The sequence below is a fragment of the Sturnira hondurensis genome, unplaced genomic scaffold (assembly GCF_014824575.4).
Source record: "Sturnira hondurensis isolate 20B ecotype Veracruz unplaced genomic scaffold, ASM1482457v3 Scaffold0008860, whole genome shotgun sequence".
Classification (NCBI taxonomy): Eukaryota; Metazoa; Chordata; class Mammalia; order Chiroptera; family Phyllostomidae; genus Sturnira; species Sturnira hondurensis.
This window is the reverse complement of record NW_028081491.1, coordinates 4,319,056-4,333,398: the sequence shown is the minus strand read 5'-3', so window position 1 is coordinate 4,333,398 and position 14,343 is coordinate 4,319,056. Positions and strand designations below refer to the sequence as shown.

The 14,343-nt window shown below is 39.5% G+C and overlaps 1 non-coding gene across 1 annotated transcript; it reads left to right on the top strand.

Moving 5' to 3' along the window:
• Positions 1–11,725: 11,725 nt before the first annotated feature.
• Positions 11,726–11,828, top strand: LOC118993735 (U6 spliceosomal RNA). Its single transcript, XR_005067932.1, has one exon. It is a non-coding gene; the product is annotated as a U6 spliceosomal RNA (small nuclear RNA).
• Positions 11,829–14,343: the final 2,515 nt, after the last annotated feature.

The window sequence follows — 14,343 nt, the reverse complement described above, 5'->3', positions numbered from 1 at the left end:
GAGGCTACTGAGATGAAATCCACTGTGGTTTTCTCCATGATTAGCGATATTTTCTTGATGCATAGTTTTTAACATTAATTTCTTGTCCAATAACCTCGTGCAGATTAAGTTACTGGATTTTATATTACAGTTTATTTCTCTTCTTTCTTATAATAGTCTTAATGCCTTTAGACCCTTATTGATACTGGTTAATTTGCTGTTGATAGTGGAATTGCAGGGGGTGGCGGGGCAGATAGTTCTGGAGATGTGGATTTGTTCCCTGGTCATTGTGACATTGTTCTGGCAGCACCTGCACAATGGCATATAAGACATGGTGGCTGGAGATATCCTCAGTCAAGCAGCTGGAGAGAAGGGCCCCCACAGAACAACCCAACAACAATCAAAACACAATTATATCTAGAGAGCCAACACAAATGGCATAAAGGACATCCTAACAGTGTCAAGTTCAGGACATCAAGGAGACTGCACCACTGAATATCACAAGTCTCCTACCATACAAATTCACACCACAAACTCAGGGAGTCAAATCAGATCAATGTAAGAAGCAGAGCCAAACAAGAAGAGTCTCACAAATAATGGGAAGGCAAAGAAACAATCCCCAAATGAAAAGAAAGTAGGAAGCCTCAGAAAGAATGCTAAATGAAATACAGGTAAGTCAAGTATCAGATATTGAGTTCAAAACAGTGGTTATAAGGAAGCTCAATGAGCTCACTGTGAATTACCAAAAACTAGAGGGAAGCTACAAGAAACTTACTGTAAATTACACCAGCATGAAAAAGGACACAGGAACAATCCACAAGAGCCGAGAGGAAATAAAGAATACAATTTCTGAATTGCAGAACACAGTAGAAGAAATCAAAAGCAGGCTAGATGAAGCAAAGGATTGAATCAGTGAGCTGGAAGAAAGATAGAAAAAACTCGCAGAAAGAGCAACAAAAAGAAAAAAGACTAAAAAGAAGAGGGATTAAGGGAAATGCAGGACAGCATGAAACGTAATAATTTGTGTATAATAGGGATACCAGAAGGAGAAGAAGGGGAGCAAGGGATAGAAAACCTGTTTGAAAAAGTAGTGATGGAAAACTTTCCTAATTTGATGAGAGAAAAAGACATGCCAATCCAGGAAGCAGAGAGGGTCCCAATCAAGAGAAACCCAAACAGGTCTACTCCAAGAGACATTGCAATTAAAATGGCAAAATTCCAAGACAAAGAGAAAATCTTAAAGGTAGCAAGAGAAAAACCAGGAAGTAACATACAAGGGAGCCTCAGTAAGGCCAGCAGCTGACTTCTCAATGGAAACACTACAAGATAGAAGAGAATGGCAAGAAATATTCCAAGTAATGAAAAGCAAAGGTCTGCAACCAAGACTACTTTAGCCAGCAAGCCTCTCAATCAAAACGAAAGGCAAAATAAGGAGTTTCTCAGAGAAAAGGAGGCTAAAAGAATACACCTCCACCTAACCAGCATTGCAAGATATCTTAAGGGGACTGCTCTAAGAAGGTGAAGAAAAACAGTGACAGAGAGAGGAACACAGATACAAAGGGGATAAAAGGGCAATGACTAAGTACCTGCCAATAATGAACTTAAATGTAAATGGATTAAGTACTGCAATCAAAAGACATAGGGTATCTGAATGGATAACAAAACATGACCCACACCTATGGTGCCTACAAGAGACCCACTTCAGAACAAAAGACCTACATAGACTGAAAGTGAATACTTGGGAAAAAAGTATTCCAGGCGAATAGATGGGTAAAATAGATGGGGGGGGGATCAATACTTATATAGACAAAATAGACTTTAAAACAAAGGCCATAAAAAGAGACACAGAAGGATACTTCATAATACTCAAGGGAAGAATACATTAAAAAGACATAAACATTGTAAACATATATGCACCCAACATAGGAGCACCCAAATATATAAAGAAAATCTTGGAGGACTTCAAGGAAGATATTGACAGCAACACACTTATACTGGGGGATTTTAACACCTCGCTCTCAACAATAGATAGATCTTCCAAACAATGTTTCAACAAGGATATTGTGGCACTGAATGAAGCACTAGATCAAATAGACTTAACTGATATATGCAGAACCTTTCATCCTCAAGAAGCAAAATACACATTCTTTTCAAATGCACATGGAATATTTTCAAAGATAGACCGCATGATAGGACACAAACGAAGCTTCAACAAAATGCAAGAAAACTGAAGTCACTTCAAGCATTTTCTCAGACCACAGGGGCATGAAACTAGAAACCAACCTCAGGAAGAAAACTCAAAAACACTCAAATCTGTGGATGTTGAATAGCAGGCTATTAAACAATGAATGGGTTAAGAATGAGATCAAGGAAGAAATAAAAACGTTTCTGGAAACAAATGAAAATGAACTCAGAACAGCCCAAAATGTATGAGACATAGTGAAGGCAGCCCTGAGAGGGAAGTTCATAGCAATACAGGCCTACCTAAAAAAGATAGAAACATTTCAAATAAGCAACCTCCCCCTACACCTACAAGAACTGGAGGAACAACAACAAACAAAGCCAAGAGTGAGTAGAAGGAAGGAAATAACCAAGATCAGAGCAGAATTAAATGACACAGAGACTAAAGGAACATTGCAAAGGAACAATAAACCCAGCAGCTGTTTTTTTAAAAGATAAACAAATTCCACAAGGCTTTAAGCATAACTCATCAAGAAAGAAAAGAGAGAGGGCCCAAACAAACAAAATAAGAAATGAAAGAGGAGAGATTACAATGGATAGAACAGAAATACAAAAGATGGTAACATAATACTATGAAAAACTATATGCCAAGAAATTTGAAAACCTGGGTGAAGTGGACAATTTTCTAGAAAAATATAATCTTCCAAAACTGAATCAAGAAGAAGCAGAGAGCCAGAACAGACCGACAACAGCTGGCAAAATGTAAGCAGTAATCAAAAAACTCCCAACACACAAAAGCCCTGGACTGGATGGTTTCACAGGAGAATCTTACAAAGCATTTAGGGAAGAGCTAACCCCTATTCTTCACAGACTATTCCAAGAAATCCAAGAAGATGGAAGACTCCCAAACTTTTTTTATGAAGCCAGCATCATCCTAATCCCAAAACCATACAAAGACACAACAAAGACAGAATTACAGGCTGATATTGCTTATTAGCACAGATGCTGCTATCCTCAACAAAATATTGGCAAAGCACATCCAGCAATGCATTCAAAAGGTCATACACCATGACCAACTGGGATTCATCCCTGTGATCCAAGGATGGTACAGTATTTGCAAATCAATAAATGTAACACACCACATAAACAAAAGGAAGGACAAAAATCACATGATCATATCAATAGAGGTGGAAAAAGCATTTGACAAGGTAAAGCACCCATTTATGATAAAAACACTCAGCAAAGTGGGAATAGTGGAGCATTCCTCAACATCATAAATGCCATATATGAAAAACCTACAGCCAACATCATGCTCAATGGATAAGATCTAAAAGCTTGCCCACTAAGATCAGGAGCAAGGCAAGAATGTCCGCTTTTGACACTTTCATTCAACATAGTATTGGCAGTCCTAGCCACAGCAATCAGACAAGAAAAAGAAATAAAGGGCATTCAAATTGGAAAGGAAGAAGCAAAGCTGTCAGTGTTTGCAGATGACATGATAGTATACATAGAAAATTTTATGGAGTTCACCAAAACACTACTCAAACTAAATTTTCTAAACAGTGGATACAAGGTCAATATTCAGAAATCAAAGGCATTTTTGTGCACCAACAATGAAATATCAGGAACAGAAATCAGGAGAAATATCTCAGTTGCTATAGCAACAACAAAAATAAAGAATCTAGGAATAAACCTAACAAAGGAGGTAAAAAACCTGCATGCAGAGAACTAAACAACACTGTTGAAAGAAATTAAGGAAAACAGAAATAATGGAGGCCTATACTGTGTTTGTGGATTGGAAGACTTAACATCATTAAAATATCAATACTGCCAAAAGCAATTTATAGATTCATCACAATCACCATTAAAATACCAATGATATGTTTCACAGATACAGATGATACATGTCAAAAATTTATATGGAACTATAAACAATCCCAAATAGTCCCAGCAATTTTCAGGAAGAAGAACAAAGTAGGAGGCATCACAATACCTGGCATCAAAGTATGTTACAATGCCACTATAATCAGAAGAATTTGTTATTGGCATAAGAACAGACACATGGGGCAATGGAACAGAACAGAGAGCCCAGAAATAAACCCCTATCTCTATTTTCAATTAATATTTGACAAAGGAGGCAGAGCATAACATGAAGTAAAAATAGCCTCTTCAACATAAGGTGTTGGGAAATCTGGACAGTTACATGTGAAAAAACTAAAAGTCAACAACCAACTTACACCATACACTATAATAAACTCATGAGGAACAAAAAATTCTAAATATCAGTTGCAACACCATAAAAGTCCTGGAGTAGAACATCAGCAGGAAAATTTCAAATATTCCACAGAACAATATTTTCACCAATATGTCCCTTACAGCAAAGTATATAAAGGAAAGAATAAACAAATGGGACTACAACAAATTAAAATGTTTCTGCACATCTAATGAAAACAGCAGAAAAATGAAAAGTGAATCAACCATATGGTGAAATATATTTGCCAATGATACCTTGGTCAAGGGTTTGATCTCCAAATATATAAAAACTCCAACAACTTCACTACAGGAAGACAAACAATCCAATTAAAAAATAGACACAGGACCTGAATAGACACTTCTCCAAATAGGATATACAGAAAGCCCAGAAACATACAAAATGATGCTCAGCATCATTAGCCATCAGAGAGATGCAAATGAAAACCACAATGAGATACGACTTCACACCAGTCAGAATGACCATCATAACCAAATCAACAAACAACAAGCACTGATGAGGTTGTGGAGAAGAGGGAACTCTAGTAGACTGTTGGTGGAATGCAGACTGGTGCAGCCACTGTAGAACACAGTTGTGAATTTCCTCAGAAAACAAAAAAATGGAACTGCCTTTTGACCAGGCAATTCTACTGCTGGGATTATACCTTAAAAACACTGAAACACCAATTGAAAAGAACCTATGCACCCCAATGTTCATAAAAGCATAATTTAGAATAGCCAAGGGCTGAAGCAACCTAAGTGCCCACCAGCAGCAAATGAGTGCATCAAAAAACTATGGTACATTTACACAATGGAATTCTACACAGCAGAGAGAAACAAGGAGCTTATGCCCTTTGCAACAGCATGGATGGAACTGGAGAGGATTATGCTAAGTGAAATAAGCCAGGTGGTGAGGGACAAATACCAAATGATCTCACTTTTAACAGGAACCTAATCAACAAAACAAACAAGCAAGCAAAATACAACCGGAGACAATGAAATAAACAACAAACTGGCAGTAAGCAGAGGGGTGGTGGGAGGTGATAATGGGAGGGGAAAGGGGGAATGGTCATCAAGGAATATGTATAGCAGAGACATGGACAAAGCCAAAGCGGGTTAGGATCAAGGGTTGGAGGTGGGTATGGGTGGGGTGGGTATAAATGGTGGGAGTAAAATGAAAACAATTTTACTTGAACAACAAGTAAAAAGTAGATAGGGGGAGGTTAAGAATAGTATAGGTAATGGAGAAGCCAAAAACCTTTTTTAAAATATATTTTATTGATTATACCATTACAGTTGTTCTATTCCCCCCCCTTCATGCCCCTCCACCCTGCACACCCCCTCCCCCACCATTCCCCCCTTTAGTTTATGACCACCTGTCTCAAGTTCTTTAGATTCTATATTTCCCCTACTTCCCCCCCCCCCCGACTATTTTCTACCTACCATCTATGCTACTTATTTTCTGTACCTTCTCCTCCCTTCTCCTCCTCCCACTCCCCTGATGTGTTCTTCATTTCTATGGTTCTGCTTCTGATCTAGCTGTCTTGTTAGTTTGCTTTTGTTTTAGGTGTGGTTGTTAATAACTGTGAGTTTGCTGTCCTTTCACTGTGCATATTTTTTATTTTCTTTTTCTTAGATAAGTCCTTTTAACATTTCATATAATAAGGGCTTGGTGATGATGAACTCCTTGAATTTGATCTTATCTGAGAAGTACTTTATCTGCCCTTCCATTCTAAATGAAAGCTTTGCTGGATAGAGCAATCTTGGCTGTAGGTCTTTGGATTTCATGACTTGGAATATTTCTGTCCAGCCCCTTCTTGCCTGTAAGGTCTGTTTTGAGAAATCTGCTGACAGTTTGATGGAAACTCCTTTGTAGGTGACTGTCCCCTTATCTCTTGCTGCTTCTAGAATTCTCTCCTTCATTTTAGTCTTGGCTAATGTAATTATGATGTGCCTTGATGTGTTCCTTCTTGGTTCCAACTTCTTTGGGACTCTCTGAGCTTCCTGGATTTCCTGGAAGTCTATTTCCTTTGCCAGACTGGGGAGGTTCTTCTTTATTATTTGTTCAAATAAGTTTTCCACTCGTTTCTGTTTCTTTTCCCCTTCTGATACCCCTTTAATTTGGATGTCGGAACGTTTAAAGATGTCCTGGATGTTCCTAAGCCTCTCCTCATTTTTTTGAATTCTTGTTTCTTCCTTCTTTTCTATTTGGATGTTTTTGTTCTTCCTTCTGGTCCACTCCCTTGATTTGAGGCCCAGTTTCCTTTCCATCACTATTGGTTTCCTGTGTACTTCCCTTCATTTCAATTAGTTTATCCTTTATTTGTTCCTCTAATTTTTTATTAAAATCAACCAGTTCTGTGAGCATCCTGATCACCAGTATTTTGAACTGTGCATCTAAGAGGTTCGCTATTTGTTTTTCACTTAGAGTTATAGGCTCTGGGACTTTGAGTTCTTCTTGAGCCATATTTTGGGTTGTTTGTGCCTATTACGTATGAGAAGTGGAGCACTAGGTGTTCACCAGGGCGGGGCAACTCAGTCACTGGGTTGTGATGCTGTGTGTGGGGGCGGGGTCAAAGGAAAGCAATGGCGGTCCCCTCTGCCACCTCCAGCCGCCTCCGGGCCCACATGGTCCATCTCACTGTCACTCCTCTGCTGGTTTATCTGCGCGGGAATGTGTGACCACAGTCAGCCTGTCCCGTATCCTCACTGGGTTCCCGCTGCTACCCCGGCTGCCTGCGCAGGTGGGTCAGGGGATCTTTCCTGCCTGACCCCACTCTGCTGCTGGCTCCGCCCCTCTTACCGGTCAGGTTGAATGGTTTGTTGTAGTTGGACTTTCGTATAGTTCAATTTTCTGTTCTTTGGCTGCATCTTTGTTTATGAAAACTTTGTTGTATTCAAACTTGATTGTGGGAGAAGGCACAGTGTTTCCACCTACGCCTCCATCTTGGCAGAAGCCCCCCCCAAAATTTATATCTATGACTAATGAACATGAACTAAGGGGAAGGAATATTGGAGGGAGGCATGGTGCAGGGTGGAGGCGGATAAAGTGGAGAAAAAATGGGACGATTGTGATAGCATAATCAATAACCTGTACTTAAAAGAAAACAAAAAGAAAAAATTCTAGTTGCTTCTTCCATTTTTGGACCCCAAGTGAATACAATCTGTACATATTCAAAATAAGTTTTCCATTGGCATTGTGGCTAATGTTGAAACACACAACTGAGAAAGAATTAGAGAATTATACAGTAAAGTCGCTCCCTAAGAAATTTTTCCATAAAAGCAAACCACAGCACAAAAACTGAGGACCCTTCTTGTCAAAGTGACAGTGTGAGAAAGAATGAAACTACCTCTTCTCTATGAACAGTTCTTAGACTCTAATCATTTGCATGTTGGTTTCATTATAGTAATTTTGTCCTTCTAAACTCAATTTTAAATTCTTATAAATCATCTTCTTGTCTATGCTTCTGAAGCACCAAGAGGTCAAATTGGTATTCACCCAGTGATGAGTGTCTCTGGTTCAGGACAATGCCCTCTTCATCACAGCTACCTTCCCTGCCAGCTGCCTGTGCTCAGGGAGGACACCTTTCACTTTTGGAAAAAGATACAGCTTGTTATTGTTACAAGACACAGATCCTCCTACACACACTAAATGACCATACTCGGAAAAGCACAGCAATCCTACTTTTGGCTAATATTCAACATACTACAAGAAATTTAATTCCCTTTCTGAAAATCTCTTCAGGATGAGCAGCAAGAAAGTTGTTTCCACAAGTTCTTCCCACTGAGTGTGCTATTCTTCATGCTGTTGTCCATCCTTTCCCTTTATTCCATGACTTCCATAGCAAGTTGTTAAATGAGCCCTTTAAAATAAATGTTCGCACCTTGGCTGGTGTGGCTCAAGTTGATCAGGAATCGTCCAGCAAACCAAAAGGTCATGGGTTTGATTCCTGGCCACAGCATACACCTGGGTTGTGGTTTTGTTCCCTGGTCAGGTTATGTGCAAGAGTCAACCAATCAGTGTTTCTCTCTAACATCAATGATTCTCTCCCTCTCTTTCTCCCTCCCTTCTCCTCTTTAGAGTTAATAAAAGAAAAAAATTAAAATGCATACTCATGAATAATTTTAAGAGGAAAACGATTTAAACTCTAATAAGTAAGCACCTAATGATGGATATGTAAGAGTTTTCCCTAAAAAAAATAATTACTCCATAACCACTGATGGTTTTTCAGGGCATCAATTTTCTCTAAAAAGTGATAGGCCAAGAATAAATACCTGGACAACCAGGGTGTCCTGTGCTCTGGAGCACTGTTATCTCTGCCCACAAGTGTGTTTTTGATGCCTTTTACACACCAGTGTGCCCACGTATGAAACACCTAAACATAAACCCCTGAGGGGAAAAATGAGCAGGTTCAGATGGTAAAATGCAGGTATCCATGGAAACTGTTCTTAAGCTGGCAAAGTTAAGAATCAACAAAAAAACATTAATTTATAGGGATATTTATAGGAATACAGAAGCAGAAGGTTTTTATTGTCAGGAGAGATAATTTTGTAAGTAAGGATCAGAGTGGAAATCAATGCTAAATAATGACAACAATTACTATTTTAAAGGCTTGAAAATAACATAAAACCCTTTCCCCCTTCCCAAACAGCCTGAAGTCCTTTTAGAATTAGGTGAAAGGTGAGAACACTGAAGTAAGATGAAGGAACCCTGGGAAAGGAATTTGGAAAATGCAAGAAGGAGGTAGATAATGAAAGTGTGTGTGTGTTGGGGGGGGGGGGTGGTGAATGCATTGCTATGAATAAAGCTACAATACCTACATTCTACTCCAGTTGGAGTTTTGACAGTTAATATCAAAAGAAATGAGCCATCCCCAGGGGAAGAGATGGTGAGGGTCACAGGGAACATGCCAATCAGGGGAGCACATGGCAAGGGTGATGAAAGGCAGATTTGTAGATACAAAAAATGGAAAACCTAATGGAAAGATGGGAAATGCCAGCCTGAGGAACATGTTTCATCACTGGAACCTTTGGCTCAGTGGGTCCAAGGTTGGACACAAGAGTTAGTGGCAATGGGGACAGGTGTCAGAAGGTTTAGTCCATGATCTCATGCAGGCGCCTCACTCCCTTTCATTGCCTCCTCAGCCAAGAGCCCACAACATTAAGTAAGCATGCTCCGATCCTGCAGCAGGAGCATTATGATCCAAGAGATTACTGTGTTCTCATTTTGATCCAAGAGATCAGTGTGTTCTTCACCATTTTCCCCATGAAGAGGGTAGGGCCAGCCAGGATTTAGAGAAAACCTGAGGGACTTAGTTTACCAGAGCTTATGTTTAGAAGCAGAGGGCATCCTAACTTTTCTCCCAAGATTAAGTGAAACTTTTCAGAAAACCAGGGCAAGAACCAGCTCCCAGACTATGTGTGTATGAGGATACTCTCTTCAGTAGAGACAATGCCTGACAACAGCTCATGGTCCCCAGGGATTTTAGGTTTTTGTGTTTTTACTGGGAAGTCTGAATCATTACATAATACCTCCTCTCAGATTTATGACCAGCCAGGGAGTCAACACACTCACTGATTAACCACAGTGTGCAATCAAGTACTAAGTGTACAGTCACATTAAAGAACATATAATCACCAGCCACATTTCCTTCTACTTTCCATGGCTGTGCACATGGGACAAAGTGGCCAGAACCTCTTTATTTATAATACTTTAAGGGTGCCATTATAATAGAAGTTGCCTCTAAAAATACAGTGGTTAATGACATGGAGAAAAGTGGGGTGAAAAGAGCAGTATTTTGACATCAAAGGCAGTTGCCTGGCTGAGGAATCTCAGGCCAGCTGCTTGACCTCTCCATGTCATTCCTTCCTCTGCAAAATTAGGACATTGTTGTTGATGATGATGTTGATCTTTAGCTGCTAGTATTATGAAAAACACATCAAGTATAAGGGGTCATGTGTGTCGGATGTTCCTGCTGTCATGCAGGGGTGGAGTCTTTGGTCCCACGAAAGCCCAGATGCACCCTGTCTGGACCACAGCAGGGATTCCTGGAGTCAAGGATAAGATGTTCTCCATGTACAACTCATATTCCAGAGAAAGCCATCTCTAGACACCATTGTCAGCCCCAATAAGTGGTGGAGGTTTATCTACAGACATAGTGGGCAGGATCAAGCTGAGTGTCTTGCAAGACAAGTGTCTTGTCTGAGTGTTTATCTAAAATGAGCTCTTCTTTACATTAGTTTTTGAAAATTGCATACTGCTGCAGATGTCTGAGTACACAGTCAATAGTTTTCAAACTCTGATGAATCAAATCAAAAGAAAACATACTCTTTAAAGACTATCAGGTGTTTTTCCTCTTTTATGAGAGGTAAACTGTAAATTCATAATTTTTTTGGAAAATTAAAACATATGTCATAAAGTTTGCATTTTCCAAAGATGAAGCTTAGATATACTGTGGAACAAAATTTAACACAATGTAGAACTACTTCATTTTCTGCAATAATATCAAAGGTAATCTTTACTACATGTAGAATTGCATTTCTCTATTCTTTTATTCACTCATTCATTTAAGTAGGATGTATTGAGCTCCTATTATATGCTTAGCAATACTCTAGGTCCTGAGTTCTGCTCTTATGGTGATCACAGGGAGATAGATAGCAAACAGCCATTTTACTTATGCTGGGTGCTAAAGCAGCCAGGAGGATGTGTGAAGGGTGATGGGCAGGGTTTTGGAAGGTTTTCCTGAATCTTTTAAAGTGACTTTTTTTTTTTCCAATTTTTTAATTTAATTATTTTTCAAGTACAGTTTTCTGTCTATTACTCCCATCCCATCCCACCCCCCCATCCTCCCCCCTCCCTCCCATTTCCACTCTTCTCAGTTGTTGTCCATGTATCCTTTATATAGGTTCCTCTAAATCCCTCCCTTATTTCCCCTGAAATTCCCTCCCCTCTCCCCTCTGGTCACTTTCAGCCTATTCTCTATTTCAGTGTCTTTGGTTATATTTTGCTTGCTTGTTTGCTTTGTTGTTTAGCTTCCTGTTAGAGGTGAGATCATATGGTATTTGTCCTTCAACACCTGGCTTATTTCACTCAGCATAATGCTTTCCAGTTCCATCCATGATGTTGCAAAAGGTAGGAGCTCCTTCTTTCTTTCTGCAGCATAAAATTCCATTGTGTATATGTACCATAGTTTTTTGATCCATTCATTTACTGACGGGCACCTAGGTTGCTTCCAACTCTTGGCTATTGTAAAGTGACTTTTAAATTGAGATCTACAGAATGAGACATACTTCGTAGTCAAAAGAGGGTGGTTGCTTGCTTTAACAACATGTAGACTAACTTTGGAACAATACAGAGGAAATCAGCATGGCCCTTATGCAAGAATGACACTCAAATTTATAGGGTGTTCCACATTTTTGCACAACAATGTGAATGTACTTAATGCCAGTGAACTGTATACTTAAATGATTAAAATGCTAAAGTTTATGTTATGTAAATTTTGCCACAATAAGATAAAAGGGGGGGTGATGCTGGGAAGGTCCTATTGTAGACAGTGGGCATAGCAGGTACAAATGTCTTGTGGGAAGAGGAAGCATGGGTGAGAGGAAAGCCAGCAGGGCTAGTTTGTCACGATTTGGGGGATGTTGTGTGGCCCAAGATGAGGCAAAGGCCATCTCACACTGAAACTATATATTGATCTGTGTTCTGAGACTAGTGGGGAATTGTGGAGGGCTTCCATCAGGGCAGTGACATAATTTGTGTTTGAAAAAATCACCCTGGACTAGGGTGGACAGTGTTTAGAGAGGCAGTGAATGTGGTTGACCAGTTGGGAAGGTGTCAAGGGTTCTCCAGGAGAGAGATGAGTGCTACTTTAACTAGGGTTTTGAAGTTCAGATGGAAAGAAGCAGATAGATTTCAAAAAAGTCAGAGGGCAAATGCATGAACTTGATGGTTTGCTCTGGGGGTGAGGGAAGGGACCAGTCAAGAAAGATGTCTATGATTCTGGATAGATAATGGTGGTACTAGTGACTAGAACAAGAAGCATAGCTAGAAGGGGTTTGGAGAGATGAACATGATTCTTGTTTTGGACACATTGAGCTTGTGAGCCTCAGAGAGGAGATCCTATGTACAGGGTGTTGGCTCAAGGCTCATGGAGGCACACAGTAGTTTCTGGCAGAACACAATGTTTCTCTTTGAGACATGTCTGTCACCTGACATGTGAGGATTCAGGACTACTCCCAAGAGAAAAGAGATGGAATGCCTAGTCTACTTTATGCACCAGTCTGACCTGCTCCACTGGGCAGATGACAGAAAGTTTCTTCCTCTTCTGAATGGCTGTTCCCAAAGAAGCTGCATTGACTCAGTAACAGAATCTTGACTAAACCCTCTTGGTGTGGATGGTAAGTTAAACGGGGTTGGGTGCACACAGCCAGAATGCCATCTGTGTGTCCAACTCTGGTCTCTTAGACCCAAGGTGGGCATTCTTCAGAGTGCTTCTGAAATGTCGGCATAAGAGGCAGATCCTGGGTGCTGAATGGCTGAAGCTAAATATTATGTCCAGTTACAGGGCTCAAGTCTCTGGAATGGCTGTTCTTTCATTTGATGATTTTGGAATTTCAAAACCATGCATATTTGGGAACCACCTGAGGCAGAAATAGCATTGTATTTTCAAACTTCTCTCCTCCCTCCCAATAGCTTCTCCATAATTTTTAGACCCATACAAGACCCATTTTAAAGTTACCTTATTCTTATTGTGTCACTGACAAAATATATATAAAGGTTTCAACTGAACAATGAAATAACAATGAAACAATATTTTAAAAGGCTTTAGGGCATACCATCTAAGCAACTAAGCATGTAATAAATGCCTTTGATTCGTCACACATGCCTCAAGAAGCAAACACTGGCTGGATTGAATGGCTATTTTTACTCATGCTCACTGAGTTCTCTCACAGTATACAAAGTTATACAGGCCAAATTCTTGGGTAAGTTTAGAAATTTAATGCTCTGGAAGTGGCTGGTCATCATGAATTTAAGTGTATGAGTATGAGATAAACCCTCCGATTTGATGGTAAATATGTACTGAGGGAAATTTGTTCATCTAAAAAGCTCAACAAGATAACCTTAACGTGACCTCAAGAAAATACAATATGATGTAAGGCTACATATAAATAAATAAATGTTATTAATGTATCTAAGGAAAACATTATGCCCCCAAAATAGGAGGGTGATAGTACATCAGTAGAAAAAATGGTAAAAAAGTGAGAATGTGTGGGGTTTTTGTCAGTGCTCTGACTCCCTAGTCACAAAGCACAAGTCTTATTAATTTGGCTCTGAATTTTGTTTGGCTTTGCTGCTGGTGTACAATGATTCTGAGTGACTTAATCAAAATATTCTGTATTATGTATTGCTACATTGTGTAGTATCCAAATGAACCAAGAGTCTAGTTTTAAAGTAGAACATGTACTCTTTCTCATGTTGTCCTTCCAAAATTTCTGTGGAGTAGAATTATTGCCTCCATCTGAGTGAGGAAACTGATGCTGATGGAGTTTAACTAAGGAGTCTAGTAAATTGCAGACCTGAGATTAGCTCTCAGGTAATTGGCCTGATGCCAAAACCCATGTACTCAATCCCTAGGCTCGTTAATAACAACTTAGCATTTGAGTCTTGGTCACAGTCCCAGTAGGCAACAAATTTGTAGATTTCTGTTCCATTGTTAATCACTCTTCCAGCCACTGTTCCACACAGGATAGATACTGATTAAATGGTCCCTGATAATTATTAAATATTTACTTCAAATATTGTGTCTTTAAATCTGGGAAAAGTCTTGGAAGAGAAATATGATCAGGCCACATTTAGTAAAAAGTTAGCTGTAGTTAGTCTCTTATTTTTCACCAAGTTTTAACACTCAAACTCAATCACTTGTCATGGTC